The 16,703-nt window shown below is 39.5% G+C and overlaps 1 protein-coding gene across 1 annotated transcript in view; it reads left to right on the top strand.

Moving 5' to 3' along the window:
* Positions 1 to 16,703, top strand: part of FAM193A (family with sequence similarity 193 member A) — a 165,093-nt gene that overhangs the window by 38,543 nt on the left and 109,847 nt on the right. The window lies entirely within an intron of this gene.

The following is a 16,703-nucleotide window of genomic DNA, read 5'->3' on the forward strand; positions in this document are numbered from 1 at the left end:
TTCTGTTCATCACATTTATTCTTTGTTTTCTTTTTCCTCTTTTTCTGCTTCCTTAGGGTTTAATTGAGCATGTTTTATGATTCCATTTTATCGCTTCTACTGACTTATTATTTATACTTCTTAAAATATTTTTATACTTGTTGCCTTAGGGTTTACAGCATACATTTTAAATTAATCCAGAGTATACCTTCTAATGATATACTGCTTCACAGTATAGTATAAGGACTTTCCACAGTATATTCCCAGTTCTTCCCTTCCATCTTTTGTTATTGATGTTTTAGACTTTGCTTTTACATATACTATAAACACACAGTGCATTGCTATTTTTACATTTGAAAGTTAGTCATCTTTTACTGCAGTTAAAAATAAAGTAAAAACTGATTGTTTTACTTTCATTTATTCCATTTTCAGGGCTCTTCAGTTCTTTTGTAGATCCAAGTTGTGGTCCGATACCATATTCTTTCTTCCTAAAATATTTTCTTTAGTGTTTCTTCTAGATTAGGTCTGCTGGCAAAGAATTCTTCCATTTTTGTTTGAGGAAGTCTTTATTTCCTCCTCTGCTTTTGAAAGATACCATTGCTGGGTATAGAATTCTGAGTTTGCAGCTTTTTTTCCCCCAAAGATTTTTAAAGACATTACTCCACTGTTTTCTGGTATCTCACAAAAAGCCTGGTGTAATGGTTATCTTTGTTCTTCTGCATGTAATATTTCTTTTATCCCTGGCTGCCTTCAAGATTTTCTCTCTTTGTTTTCAGTAGTTTGGAAGTGATATGACCAGGATATTTAATTAATTAATTAATTTTAATGTTCTCTGAGCTGCTTGGATTTGTGGTTAGGTGTCTGTTATTAATTTTGGAAAATTCTTGACTCATTATTTCTTCTGTTCTGTTCTCTTTTTCTGGGATTCCAATCACATGTATGATAGAATGTTTCATATTATCCCACATTTCTTGGATGTTCTGCCCCTTGCCCCGACCACCACTCTTTTCTCTTTGTGTTTCAGTTTGGATGATTTCTATTGAAATATCTTCAAGTTCACTGATTTTGTAGTTTCAATCTCTCTGCTGAAATTAGCCATCTGATCTTGCATATTGTCCATCTTTTCTGTTAGATAGTCTTTAACATACTAAAGTTATCTTAAGTTAAATCTAAAGTTATACTAAAGTTAAATTCCTTGTCAGATAATTCCAACACCCACATCATGTCTGAGTCTTGTTTTAATGAATGCTTTGTCTCTTGGTGTATTTTGTGTGTGTGTGCTTTTTTGTATGCTTTATAATTATTTTTTCAAAGCCAGACATGTTGTATAGGACAGTGCAGATTGGAGTACATTGTTTTTATGCCTGGAAGTGAGCATGCCTCCTTTTCCACTAGGCCTTTAATGCTGTGGTTTGCATTACTTTTGTTTAGAGTTGGCCTCGGTTTATAACTTGTTGTTGTTATGGTTTATTAAGGTTATCTTCTGTGTACCACGGGCTTCAGATTTTTTAGAGATGGCTTGTTTCCAGGGTGGAGGGTGATTTACCAGAGCAATGTCTGTAATTTTGAGTTTTAAGTCTTCCCTCTGCTGTACTTCACAGAGGGTCTCTTTGCACATTCTTGTTACTATTCTGTTCCTTTCCCAACAGTATTCTGCTGTTGGCTTCTGTTTGAAGCTTTTTGACTGGGACGTGTGTGATGCTGGTGGGGTGCTGCCTCTTATTCTTAGTAAGGCTCAGTTTTGGGTGTGTCCGGTGACCGGGGTCTTGGGTACAGCCTTCTCAGTTTCCCTACCCCTTCTCTGGCTGTAGTTGTGGGCAGCTCAGTGTATAGTGTTACCCCTCTTCCAGGACTGCCCTGCCCCTCCCCCAGTTGTAGTGTGTGCTCACCAAAGCCCTTCCCTGAACAGGTGAAGGCTTTTGTTCCTTAGTGGAGATGGAGAAGAGTCTGGGTGGAATTTCTTGCCCTCCCTCATGGCTCCTTGTCCCCCTACTCAGTTCTGTGCCACTGTCAATGCTTCTTGGGGCTCCTTCAGATCTTTTGAGTGACCCCCCCCCAGTAGATTTCATGGAGACAGCCTGCAAAGTTATGCAGACTTCCCTAATTTCTGCAACCCCCAGAAATTGTCCTGCCAGCCTTTACTGAGCCTTTCCCAATTTGTTGCCTGTTCTTACTGAAGTCTTCTTACCGGTGTCTGATGACATCAACCCCACGTGAGTGTGTGTTCTCTTTCCCTGTAGGCACTCAGATTTGGGGCCAGTTTTTGTCCTGTAACCTCAGCTTTCTGGTAGGTTCAAAAACAGTCATAGATGTGAAGTTAGTTTGGCAGTTTTTCATTATAAAGGTGGAAGCAATGCTCCTCCCAGGAGCCAGAAGCAACCATGTCTCAAGGAACAGAACTTTTTAAGTTTCGTGAAATCTAGTTTATCAATTTTGCTTTTATGGTTAGTGCTTTTGGGCTCAACAAATCTTTGTCTACTCCAAGGTTGAGGAGATTTTCTCCTTTGTTTTCTTCTGGAGATTTTATAATTTTAGCTTTTATGTATAGGCCGTGATCAATTCAAGTTAATTTTTGCTTATGGTATGAGGTAAGAGCAGAGGTGTCTTCCCCCAAAGTATGGGTATCCAGTTGTGTGTCATTTGTTGAGAAGCGTCTTCTTTTCTCATTGAATTGCCTCGTTCCTTGGTCAAAAGTTTCCTTTTAAAAAAGCTTTCTTACTGTAAAATACTATGAAAGTGCATAAAACAAATTTACAGCTTTGCAAATTATTCTAATTTGACTCCTGATATAAGCACCATTTAGATAAAGAAATAGAACATTACCAGGACTCCAAAAGCCTACTAAAGACTACTTCCTGATTACAGTTCCCTTTCTTTCCCTTTATAGACAGCCACTAAACGTACATTCTTAAACACTAGTTTTGCCTGTTTTTTAACTTTATGTAAATGGAAGCATGCTACATGTAATCTTTGGTGTATGGCTACTTTCACTCAACAATATTTTTTAAGATTTATTTGTTTTGAACTTACCTGTGGTTTGTTCATTTTGATTGCTCAATAAATAGAATTTTACTGTATAAATAGACCATAGTTTATTTATCTATTCTGTAATTGATGGGAAATTGGGTTATTTCACTTTGGGGCTGGTGTGAATAATCTTGTATATGTATTTTGATTCATACAAGACTATACTGTAAGGAAGGAATATATATCTAGACGAGGAGTTGCTGGGTCATACTATATACTTGCCTCTTGGTCTCCATGGGGGATTGGTTCCAGGACTTCCCACGTATACCAGAATCTGCAGATGCTCAAGTCCCTGATATAAAATGGTATAGTATTTGCATGTAACCTATGCACATACTCCCATATACTTTCAATCATCTCTAGATTACTTATAATACCTAAAACAATGTAAATGCCATGTGAGTAGTTGTTATATTGGATTGTTTATGGAATAATGACAAGAAACAAAATCTGTACATGTTCAGTACAGGCACGTTTTTTTTTTCCTAAATATATTTGTTTCATTTTTGGCTGAATCCACAGATTTAGAACTCAAGGATATGGTGGGCCAACTGTATGTATATTTTCACAGTCTTAATATAATGCTTGTTTCCCAAAGTGGTTATACTTGTTTTTACTCCACCCACAGTACATGAGACTTTCCATTGTTACATATTTTTGCCTGAATATGAATTTCTCATTGTAGCCTCTCTGATGGGTATATGGTGGTATTTTACTGCAATTTAATTTTCTTTTATTACATATGAAATTATCTTTTCATATATCTATTGACCATTTGGCTGTCTTTTTTTGTGAAGAGCCTGTTTATTTGCCTATTTTCTTTCAATTGAGTTGTATGTCTTTTTCTTATTTTTTTAAATTTTCTTAATATTGTCTTTTGAATAGAAGTTTTAAATTTTAAATAGCTGAATGTAGTGATCTTTTCCTTTATGCTTTAGTGCTTTTGATGTCTTACTTAAAAATGTTTTCCTTTACCTGAGGTCACAAAGATATTATCCAACATATCTTTCACGTTTAGGTCTATAATTCTGAAATTGATTTTTGTATGTGTATGGATGTATGGTCTAAGGTAGGGGTCTAGTTTAATTTCTTCCCCCCGTTTGGGTACCTAGTTGTCTGATATCATTAAACATAAAGACCATTCTTTCCACAATACTGTGGAATGCCTTCTGTGTTGGAAATGTAGTGTCTGTGTGTACGCTGGTTGTATATGGTTCCTTTGTCTACTTGTCTACGGGATAGTCTCTTGGGCCAGTACCACACTCTCTGCATTACTGTTGCTTTCTAGTAAGTCCTAGTAGTTCTTCTACATTGCTCTTCAAGAATGTTTTCGCTATTCTTAGCTTTTTGTATTTCTCTAGGTTTTAGGCTCTGTTTCTCAGTTTCCACATAAGAATTTGGATTTTGATTCATATTGCATTGACACTTACAGATACATTTGTATGTTGACTTGGTCATCTTGCGTTTTCCATCTACGAACATTGTGTTTCTCCGTTTATTTGGGGTATCTTTATTTTTTTCAATAAAGATTTATAATTTTCTCTGTATATTTTCTCTTGTGTTAGATTTATCCTTTGGCACTTGATAACTTTTAAAATCTTTTAACTTAAAAATAATTTCAAATTTATGCAAGAGTAGTACAAAACTTTTACATACCCTTGACCCAGATTCCCCAGTTTTTGACATTGTGTCACATTTGCCTTATTATTCTCTCTCTCCTTGTCTGTCTCTCTCTGCACATACACCTAATTATCTGTTTCTTGATTACTTGAAAATAAATTGCAGACACAATACCCATTACCCTTAGCACAGGGGCTACTTTAAAAACAAAGATACTCTTCTCTACATATGCAGTACACCTATCAAAAATTTTAAAAATTAGCATTGTTTACAGTATTAACATCTCATCCTCAGGTTCTATTCAGATTTTACCAATTGTCCCCAAAATTGCTTGATAGCAAAAACAGTTAGACAAAAAACTTTCTTCCCCACCTTTATGGTCCAGAATAAATTCCAGGATCACACATTACATTTAGTTGTCATATATATATTTTTAACCTCCTTTAAGTCTGTAGGAGTTCCTTAGTCTTTTTTTGTCCTTCAGTATCTTGGCATTTTTTACGAGAACACTTTGGAGAATAACCCTATATTTGGATATATCTGATGCTTCCTCATGATTAGACTCAAGTTTTGCATTTTGGCAGGAGTTCCACAAAGGCAATGCTGTATTCTTTGAAGCACAGTCATATCAAGAGTTTATGATGTTGATTCATGCTGTCACTATTACCGTGTGGTTAAGGTGGTGTCTAATGGGTTTCCCCACTGATAGGTTTCTTGTAAGGAGATACTTTGAGGTCATCATAAATGTCCCATTTCTTATCAGATTTTCACTAGCTAGTTTTAGCATCCATTGATGATTCTTGGTTGAACTCATTAGTTCTCTGGTGGCCAAATGGTGATCTTCTAATTCCATCATTTCTTCTGCATTTATTGGCATTCTGCTGTAAGCTAGAGCTTTCTTTTCTTCCTTGTTTATTTGTATATCCTCTTATATCAGTATGGATTTAGGATTTTCTATTTTGTACAGTGTATCAAATTTAGCCAGTCGGAGCCCCTTCAAGCTGGCTGCAGACTCCTTTTGACATGTCATCATTCTTTGAACATTTCTTTACTTATGGTATCAGAAGTTGCATTCTTATCTTGAGTTTTCTTTACCCCAGCCCTGAAATTAGCCATTATTCCAAGAAGCCCTTGTTCCTTTTAATGGGCAGTGGTGTTTATAAATTAAAATTTGGGCGCTTGGTATTGTCACAGCATAAAGATATGAGTGTATATACATTCACACACTTATATCTTTTTTTTTTTTTTTTTTTTTTAATTAAAAACAGTTCACAGTGAATCTTTGCAACACCATGGAGTTCAACACCGTGGAGTTTCTTACAGCCTTCCAATCCTTTCTGTACTGTACCTCTCTTCTCTTACAGTGAGAAACCTGGCTGACCTATTATCTTCAGCATATTTACTCATTCCTCCTTTATGTAACCAGTGTCTCAACCACCAGCCACATTCTCAGCACTGGAGGTGCTGACTCATGCTACACATGCCATGCAGACTGTCCCTCCCCTGGCACCACCCTCTCACACCAGCTGCTCTGGCCAAGTGTCCAAGTGTTTGGGGCAGTACTTGATTTTTCTTGTTTAGATGCTATAAGTGGTTAAAAATTTAAAAAAAAATTTTTTTTTGCCTTTTGTTGGTATATGGGAATGTAATTATTTTTACTGTTGTATTTATGCGTCTCTCTAAAGTATCATTTATCTTTATATCCTTTGGATTTTCTACATTATACAATTGTATCATCAGCAAAAAATGACTTTTTTTTGGACCAGTAAGAGGATTGCGACCCCCTGCACGGTGGGTTCCGCACCACGCTCAGCCAGGGAGTGCACCGGTCATCCCTGTGTAGGATCCGAACAGCGCCTCAGCGCCACCAGCGCCGCACTCTCCCCAGTGAGCCAAGGCGCTGGCCCTTGTTTTTGTTTTTCTAACCGCTAGTTCTTTCATTTCCTTTTATTTACTGCACTGGCTGGATCTTCAGTATAATGTTGAACAGGAATGGTGCTAGCAGGTATCCTTCATCTCATTTCCCGTATCAAAGGGAAAGCTTTCACTTTTTAATTATTATGGTTTTTGTTAATAGGGTTCTTTTTGAGATGGCATTTATTAGCTTAAGGAAGTTACCTTATAATCCTGGTTTACTAGGAATGCTTTTATTAATGAGTGGATGTTGAATTTTAGGAAACGCCTTTTCTGCATTTGTTTGACTATGTATTTCTCCTTTGTTCTGTAATGTGGTTAAGTAATTATAAAATCAGTTCAGTGTTAAACTGACCTTGCATTCTTGGGTAAACCTATAGGTCATAGTAATATCATCCTTTTCTGTATATTGCTGGACTCATTTGGCTCATAAATTCATTTAGGATTTTTTACATCCATGTTCATGAGTGAGACTGACTTGAAATTTTCCTTTCTCGGTGTCTTTGTTGGATTTCAGTACACAGATTATGGTTATGAATTTCGGTTGTACTTTCTTCTATTATCTGGAAGAGTTTGTCTAAAATTAGATTTGTTTCTTATTAAATTTTTGGTAGAAGATATTGAGGCTTAGAGTTGGATTTGGTTGTGTTTATTTAATAACTAGAGTATTGCTCTGGTTTCTCTTTCTTTTTTTAGTCTATTTTGATGTTGTATTTTTCTAGGAATTCTGAGCACTTATCAAACTTTTACCTAAAGTTTGACCTAAAGATGTGGATAATATCCTTATCATTATTTTAAATGACTGTTCAATCTCTAACAGTGTCATTTTTTTTTTTTTCTTTCCTTCCTTTCTTTCTTGCTGGCACATCTTTTTCACTTTTGACTTTGGATTTTTGTGCTTTTTACCTTTTTTTCCTTGATCAGTCTTACCAGTATTAGTCCTCTCACTGGTTTTTTCAAAGCAGCAACGTATTGGCTTTGTTGATCTTCTCTAATGTATATTTTATTCTTTTCTTTTCTTTTTTTTTTTAAAGATGACCAGTGAGGGGATCTTAACCCTTGACTTGGTGTTGTCAGCACCACGCTCTTCCAAGTGAGCTAACCGGCCATCCCTATATAGGGATCCAAACCTGTGGCTTTGGTGTTATCAGCACCACACTCTCCCAAGTGAGCCACAGGCTGGCCCTCATTTTATTCTTATTTAATTAATGTAGTAGTTGCCTTTGGTGCTCCAGCCAGGCTCCTGTTGTGAGTCTTATGGCTCACAGCTGCACTCTTCCTGGGAAGGTTGCCTTTAGCCAAGGAGCTGCCTCACCCAGGAGGTGACCTCACCACATCCTCCAGTGGCCTTGAGCCAGCCTGCCTGGGTTTGAATTTTTGCTCTGATACTAGCTTGGACAGGTTTCTTAAAATGCCACACCTTAGATTCCTCTTCAATAAGATGGGGGTGATAATTGCACCAACTGTATAGGGTCTTTGGGATGATTAGGAGCTGCCGAATGTATTTAGGAAATTGGGCTATTGCCCCCTATCTTGCAGATAGTTTGTCTAAGCTTTTTTTTTCCTTTTTTAAAGAAAATTGTTGTTTTATGGAAGTTTTTTAAGTTTCTGTGTTTTGAAACATCAATCTTTTATGGCTCTGGGTTTAAAACAAACATAATATAGAGAGCTATTGACAGGTATAGTCAACTTCTGATTTTTTAGATGTTCTTTTTGTTATTGGTAAGTTAATTATTCCTGGCGGCTTCCTTTTCTTCTCCTGCCGTGTGGGATACTTACTCTTTATTAGCACTCATCCAAGATGGGAAAGGGAGAAATACTGATATTTCAGTCCGGCTCCGCCCATTAGAAGTGTAACATAACCCACATGGGTAATCTTAGACTTTCCAGTAACCACATCATAGAAGTTCAAAAGTAAAAACCATATTATAAACAATAATAATCAATTTTACTAGTGTCTTCTACTTAACCCTAAGTAGCTCCAGTATTAAATGCACATGGAATCAATACGGAAATTATTACCTAGATATTTTACATTCCTTTTTCATATTGAGTCTTTGAAGTCTTTGTGTATTTGATGCGGTGGCACATCTCAATTCGCACTTGCCACATTTCAAGTGCTCAATAGCCGCGTGTGACAAGGAGCTACCAAATTGGATGTGTAGCTCCATCTAGTCTTATTAGATTTGGGGATGAGCTTAAAGCTGTCTAAGATTTCTTTTGACTTTGCCTTTTTTGAGTCAAGCTATTATTAGTAATTGAGGTGTGACTGTTGGAGTTAAAAATACAGACTTCAAAAGCTCTTTGGAGTAGATTTTTGTTAAGCTTTTTTAGTAAGTATTGTATCTTACAGTTAAAATTTTATATATAACCATATAAGTAGATAATTTATGCCAGAAAAAAATGCTTAAGCATATATTTAAAGAAAATACAGTTTTTGTTTTTTAATGAGTATAGGAGATTATAGTTATAAAAATTGAGAAAATGAAATATAGTATGTTTCTGGAAATTCTGGTGGTATAGTTAAATACCTCTTCGCTATAAGTGCAAGAATTTCTATGCCTTAGGCCTGACTTTTGACTCCTGTCAAAAAGGGTAAAGCTCCTAACTGTTCAGTGGTCAGGTTGGTTTACAGTTCATAACCTCATGTTGTTTTACTAGTTTTCTTCTCGTGAAGTTTATAGAGTTTGTTGCCAGAGTCTTGAAGCAGAAGATTGATGCTGGGCTCCTTGTCAGCCCTGGGGAATGTCTCATGTATGCTTTGGTCCACAACAGGGCTGCCTAAGTGGAGGTGGTGGGGAGGCAAGCGCTGACTGTGGGCATTGTCTGAGGTCAGTGACTGTCAGGTGCAGTTGAAATGACATGATCTGTATAAGCCGTGGCTCGGTGCCTGTCAAGGAGCCCTCAGTCTCCCTGCTGTGTGGGGGGCATGGGGCTTTTAGGTGCGGGAGACCCTGAGTCACTAGGACATGCCTTTCTCTGCTGGGAGCGCACTGAGTTCCAGAACTCCTTCACATCACCAGCTGGCCTACCCTTCAGCTTCCAGAAGTCTTCTGTTTAGGGAAATTTTCTTCGTTTCTGATGATAAAAGTAATACACGCTCATTGAGACATTTTGAGTTAGAGATCCCAGAATGAAGTGAATTCTTCCTAACTCCGACCCCTGCCCCTTGTTCCCAGGAGAGATTTTAGCAGTGTAACATTGCATGTTAATGTTTGCTTTGTAGTCTGCCCCATAGATGGGATTTTAATGTCTGTTCAATCTCGTATCTTGCTTTCTTCTCTGAACAGTTTATTGTGGGCATATTCACACTGTAAAGTCCTTGGGAGAGGTCTCAGTGGCTTCAGAAATGGGGCATGGAGCCAGATGAGGTGAGGGTACTCACCATGGGTCACCCTTACTTGAGCTAGCTTAAGCAAAAGGTGGTTTCATGATCAGGATGGGGGCTAACTAAGGGAGGACGTAGCTGGATCACAGGAATGGATTAGACACTGAGGTTGCGTTGGCTGACTCTTCTTTCACCTCCTCAGTCTAAAGCCAGGCCGCTTTGCTTCTTAGTCCACACTGCTATTCGTGGGGCCTTCTAGGACTTGGGAGTAAACATATTTAATCTAGTCCCCACCTTTCAAAGCTGCCAGGGAGGGAAGGAAAATATCTTTGGTGAAACAAGGATCCTGCTACCAGCGTGTGGTGTAAACTTTGAAGAGAGTGTGAGGAAGGAGGCTTGGAACTGGCCCTAAAGTTAGGAGTGCTAGTCCAGAGAAACCACACAGCAATCTTTGATTAGAGTCATGATATTTAGGGTTGGGTTGGTTCTCAGAACCACCAAGAGGGTGTGATGACTGACCAAGAGGCCAGTTGAAGAAAGAATATCACATAAGAAAGGGTGAGCCCCTGGGCCGGCCCGTGGCTCACTCGGGAGAGTGTGGTGCTGATAACACCAAGGCCACGGGTTCGGATCCCATATAGGGATGGCCAGTTAGCTCACTGGGTGAGTGTGGTGCTGACAACACCAAGCCAAGGGTTAAGATCCTCTTACCAGTCATCTTTTAAAAAAAAAAAAAAAGGGGTGAGCCCCTGTGCCATACACTGACAGAATTGGTGGGCAGTAAAGGTCGTATTGGAGAGAGAGGGTGGACCTGTGCTCTTCTGTCATGAGTATCAGCCACCTGTGCCATGGAGCACTTGAACTGTAGTTGGTCCAACCTGAGATGTGGTCTAGGTGTTGAAGACTTCGTATAAAAAAAAAAAAAACAACAACATAAATGCTCTAATAATTTTTATACTTTGACATGATAATATTTTGGATATACTGGGTTAAGTACAATGTTATGAGAATTCACCTGTTGGGTTTTATTTGAGGAGGAGGGTAATAGACTTTATTTTTTTAGATCAGTTTTAGGTGCATAGCAAAATTGAGGGGAAAGTAGAGGGAGTTCACATGTACCTTCTACAGCCTCCACCACTATCAACTTCCTGCTCTAGGGTGGTACACTTGTCACAGTGATAAATCTATGTTGACACATCATTATCCCTCCAAAGCCCTTGGTTCACATTAGGGGCCACTCTTACTGTTGCACGTTCTATGGGTTTGGACAAATTGTATGGTCCCATGTATCCACCAGTACAGTATCACACAGAGTAGTGTCACTGCCGTAAACATCTTCTGCGCTCCACCTATTCGTCCCCTCCCTCCCTCCAACTCCTGGCAACCCTGATGTTCTCACTGTCTCCACAGTTCTGCCTTTTCCAGAATGTCATCTCGTTGGAATCTTGTGTGTGTGGCCTTTTCAGCTTGGCTTCTTCCACTAGTAATGTGATTTAAGATTCCTCCATGTCTTTTCATGGCCCGATAGCTCACTTCTCCTTAGCTCTGGATAACATTCTGTTGTCTGGATGTGACAGTTTGTGTATCCATTCACCAGCCGAGGGGCGTCTCGATCGCTTCCAAGTTTTGGCAATTATGAATAAAGCTGCTGTAAATATCTGCGTACAGGTTTTTGTGTGGACGTAAGTTTTCAGTTCACTTGGTGAACACCAAGGAGCTCAACTGCTGGATTGAATGGTAAGAGTGTGTTTAGTTTTGGAAGAAACTGCCAAATGGTCTACCAAAGTGGCTGCACTGTTTTGCACTCTCACCAACAGTGAGTGAGAGCTCCTGTTGTGCCACATTCTCACCAGCACTTGGTGTTGTTCTAGATTTTTGCCATTCTGATAGGTGTATAGTGGTATCTCATTTTCACCTGTGTGTGTTTAATTATGTGGCTCACATTTGTGGCCTGTACTATATTTGTCTTAGAAAGAGCCAGGTGGACAGCTCTGAAGGAGTTTTGTGGAATAGAAATGAAAAGATAGGCGGTAAGTAGCTGGAGGGGAAGTCTAGTTGAGAGGAGAGTGGTTTTTTCTTTTTTAAGGATGTGAGAAATAACAGCATGTTGTATCCTAATGGAAGTGATGCAGGAGAGGAGGAAAAATTGATATAAAAAAAGAGACGGCAGAATCAATGAAACAGGGTTCTCAAGTGTTGATGGGGTGGGTCTGATCAAGGAGGCAAGGAGGTAGTCTGATCGTTAGTAGCTGGAGGAGAGCAGAGCTTAAGGGCATGCATTCAGGCGAATAGTATGCCTTGGTGGTTGTGGGAGCCAGTGGGAATATACTGCCAAATGGTTCTCCAGAAAGATTGTTAGCCCTCATACCACCATCAACAGTCTTTCAAAAAGCAAGTACTATCTGTGATTACCATTATTTTAGGTCACTGTCTAGCCTCTGATTTCACTGTCCTTAGGCCAAGTTGCCTCCCTGTGGCCAGGCAAGTGTGGTGGAGGTGGTGGGACTGGGGTTGACCATGGGGACTGCCCCTGGCCTGGCTGCCCTTCATCAGGGCCATGTGGGTGACGTGGGGCTTCCTAGGTTTGCAAATGGCTACTTTGGAATTACTTTATTTTCAGTGTTAACCTGTCCTGTTTCATGTCTGACTAAAAGCCTTTGCCAGCCTATGTTGTGTTTGTTTTTCTCCCCTCTGGTGTTTTCTGGGCATTGCTGTAAAGACTGTTAACATCCCGCACAAAATGACTGGTTCCAGAGATTCTCAAATACCTTCAGGTTTCGAAGGGAATGCACACTGCAGCCTGATGGTCAGTGGTCCTTTGATGTCAGTTTTTCATTTGGCTTTAGAAGAGTAACTGCATTTTAAGGATTGGTGAAGAGCCATATGTTGGAAATAACGTATTTCCAGAGCCATACGTCTGCTGCTATTAATATATTCAAGTTATTTTGCACTTTCACTGTGTGGAGTTTGAGTGCAGAGACCTGAAGTATTTAGTAGATACTTGCTGTGCTGTCAGATGACAGAGCAGTGATGCCAGACTTTCCCGGCATCCAGACGTGTTTTGAGGCTTGCTTAAGACATTCTTTTCTTCAGGATAAGTAGTATCAAAACAAACAGTAATTATATTGTTTAATGTGTTTAAAACATGGCAACTACAGTTGTGCAGGAAAACCATATTAGTAACAGTTAGGTGCGTAAAAACACTTTATGTGGCTCTATTTCTGGCAGACAGCAAAGACCGCTAAGCCTTTATTAATGCTGCAAAAGCCATCCCATCTACATTGTAGAGCCACTGGTTGTTTCTTAGCCAGGCCAATTCAAGAGCGGTGAAGAAAAATATTTGCAGTTTTATTTAGGCTTTCTCTATTTTTTTTTCTAACATGTAAACTGAAATTAAAAGTAAATCATAAAGAAAACTTACTTTCATATTACTATGAAAAAGGATGCTATATAATAAGGAGCCAATAATTAATGTTCATTGAATTTTACCATTTCTAGGGAACAACCTTAAAATATATAAATTCCTAAATATTTACTCTGTAAGATGTAGAAGTTATGTATTATAAAGGATTAATTTTAAGGTAATTTGTGCCTAATTTTGTGCCTAATTGATAACTCTGTTATCAGTTTTTATGTAACCACTTAGAAAGGGACTTAAGCTTTTTTGGAGGGGGGCGGGTAGCTGGCTGGTATGGGGATCCGAACTCTTGACCTTAGTGTTACAGCACTATACTCTAACCAACTGAGCTAACCAGCCAGGCCCAGACTTAAGTGTTAATGTTAGTAATTATTTCCCAAGCAGTGCCTCTTGCTCACAAAGCTGCATATGCTTTGGGAAAGCTGAGTTCAGGAAAGGAGCAGAGAAGTTTGTAGGTACTTGCTCTTCAGTGACCACATTTACAGTGATTACTGGACTTCAGCACAGGTAGCTAATAAAAGACCATGTGTAAAAATTAGGGAAATTTTGATGGAAGTAGGCAAAAGAAAGCGTGAGTTATTGATTTGGACTAGTTGTTTCAGTTCCTTCAGTGAGCATTTATTGGATGCCTACGGATGCTGGATTCATGATGGGACTTTAAAAATGTTGAGTATCTAATTAGAAGATGGACATGTAAAAGATAATTTTATAGTGTGCTAAATATGATAGTCTGTATAAAGTGTAGATGTTATACAGGAATTATTGTAATTAGTCATGTGGTGACATGTACTAGTTGAGGGGTGGGGACTGTAACTCGCAGAAAGAAAATGATACCACAATGGGGTTTGAAGGGATACCTAGCAGTTGTCTTGTAAAGAAAGGGGAGATTGGTGTTTTAGGGTGGCAAATGGCAAGAAGAGGTAAAGCCATGTAGTTGGATGGGGCAGGATATGCAACTGTAAGGAGTTTCAGCTGGGTAGTTATGCAGGGACATAGTGAAGAAGGGCCTTGTTTGTCATGCTTGATCCTTTGCTGACAACTTGATCCCTTTAGGCAGTGGGAGCAATTGAAGGGTTCAAGGCCGAGGATGTTCTGGCCACATGTGCAGTGTGAGAGATGGTTCTGACAGGCAGGGGAGGACACCTGGGAAGCACCCAGACCTGAAGGCTGGGAGCAGTCAGGAGGGGATGCTTGTGGGAACCCTGGGCAGGGGGTGAGAATGGCACTAACACAGGCACATCTGTCTTGTGTGAATACTGGTGTTAGCCTTCACTGGGCTGTGTAATCTGGATTGTGTTGTCATCGCCTGAGTAGTTATTGTATGCCCTAATATGGCCTTTTACCTTCTTGCTTTTAAGAAGTTTACCTGTAAAGGCTTTAAATAGTAAGTCTGAGTTTTTCATGTTTAATTTGGAATTTATTTTTGGAAACACCTTTTTTTTTTTTTTTTTTTTTTTTGCCACCGGCTAGTACAGGGGTCAAACCCTGGACCATGTTGTTATCAGCACCATGCTATAACCAGCTGAGCTAACCGGCCAGCCTGGGAACTACTTTTAGAGCTAGAATATAAGGCTAGCAAGAAAACAAATACTATTATAGTTTAGTGTCTCGTCATGCACACACACTACCCACAAATGACAACTTTTTCTGAGGTTTACTCAGAAAGGGCAAAAATACATCATAGGTGTAGGATTCAGTTGTTCATGGTGTTCACAAAGTGTTTTTAGCAATATTGCCGTTGTAGGAATATGTACATATTCACCTGTGGAAGCATTTCTAGGTCACCTTAGTCCCTTGCATTAATATGTACACATGATCCCCGATTTATGATAGTTCAACTTAGATTTTTTTACTTTACAATGTTGTGAAAGCAGTACACATTCAGTGGGAACCATACTTCAAGTACCTACTCAGCTGTTCTGTTTTTCACTGTCAGTACAGTGTTCAAGAAGTTATATGAGGTATTAACACTTTATTATAAAATAGACTTCATGTTAAATGATTTTGTCCAATAGTAGGCTAATGTAATAACCAAAACTGGAAACTGCTCAGATGTCCCTCAGTGGGAGAATGGATAAACAAGCGGGGGCCTGTCCACATCATGGGATAGTACTTAGTACAAAAGGACAGACTCCTGACGCATGCATGGGCATCATCTCAAAATAACGATTCTGGGCAAAAGAAGCCAGACAAAAGAGAATATATTGTGATATTATTTATGTACAGTTCTAGAAATTACCATGTAATCTGTGGTGACAGAACCCAGACCAGCTGCCTGTGAGTGGGGCTGGGTTGGAGGAGAAGGCAGTGAGGAGGGAAGCAGTACAAAGAGGCGCAGGGAAACCCGGGCGATGCTAGTGTTCTCTTGGTTGTGGGCATGGTTTCAAGATATGGACATTTGTGTAAACTATTCAAATTGTACAGTTTAGGCATTTTCAGTTTGCTATGCCTGTTATACTTCGATATAGCTGTAAATATCCTTAAAAGAATCAATGCAGTTTATCTTTGTCCCTCGCATTTGACCATAGTTAGGAAAGTAACCAAGTGGTAGGGCGGTGGTATTTGGTTAATTTGAATTTTAGTCAGGTATTAGTTGTGCATACACCTGTGTTATGTAACCTCTTACTTGGTTTGTCCAAAAAAGATATGGAGAGTAGAATTTTAGTCTTCTCTGGGACTAGCTTCGTACTTAAGCATATCGGTCAAGCATTGAAAACTTTTGACTTTTCATTCTAAACTCTGTCTTCTCGCCATGGGTCACCTCATCTCATTCTGTGGCTTTAGGTATCGTATGTACTGGTGGTCCCAAATTGTATGTCCAATTGCATTCTATCCCCTGAGTGCCTTACTCTTACGGAACAAAAACAACCCCACGTGATTTGGATTTTTTTGCCCTTTGTACAGACAGCATCCAAAACAGATGCTTGGTTCTTGTACTGGTCCAGCCTGTTGCTGCGTGACCACTGCCTGATGGTTAGGCTCATCCCCGGGACTTCTCGCCGCTCTCAGCTCCTCCTTGGGTGTCCTGGCAAGTCCTACCATCAGCACCCATGAGCCTCACCACTCTTCTCTCATGGCTGCCACTAAGCCCAAACCACCCTTGTCTTCTGGCTGCACCTAGATTTGCCTACAGCAGGCTTATTTGTGTCATTGCCTCCCCACAGTTCGTTTTTCACACAGCAGAGTTTCTTTTTAAGATGAAAATTGGTTTACGTCATTCCCCTTGTTAGAAACCTTCAGCCTCCCCCATGGCCCACCAGCCCTGCCTGCCCTCTTGCTCTGCTGGGCCTACTTGCTCCGGAAGCCCCAGCCCCCGGCCTCCGCTCTGTTCCTTGGATGTGCCTAAATTTGCATATGCTGCACCCTCTGCTTGCACATGTTCATGTGGCTGTTTTTTGTATTTTCCTTAGCACTCGT

The sequence above is a fragment of the Cynocephalus volans genome, chromosome 9, assembly GCF_027409185.1.
Source record: "Cynocephalus volans isolate mCynVol1 chromosome 9, mCynVol1.pri, whole genome shotgun sequence".
NCBI lineage: Eukaryota > Metazoa > Chordata > Mammalia > Dermoptera > Cynocephalidae > Cynocephalus > Cynocephalus volans.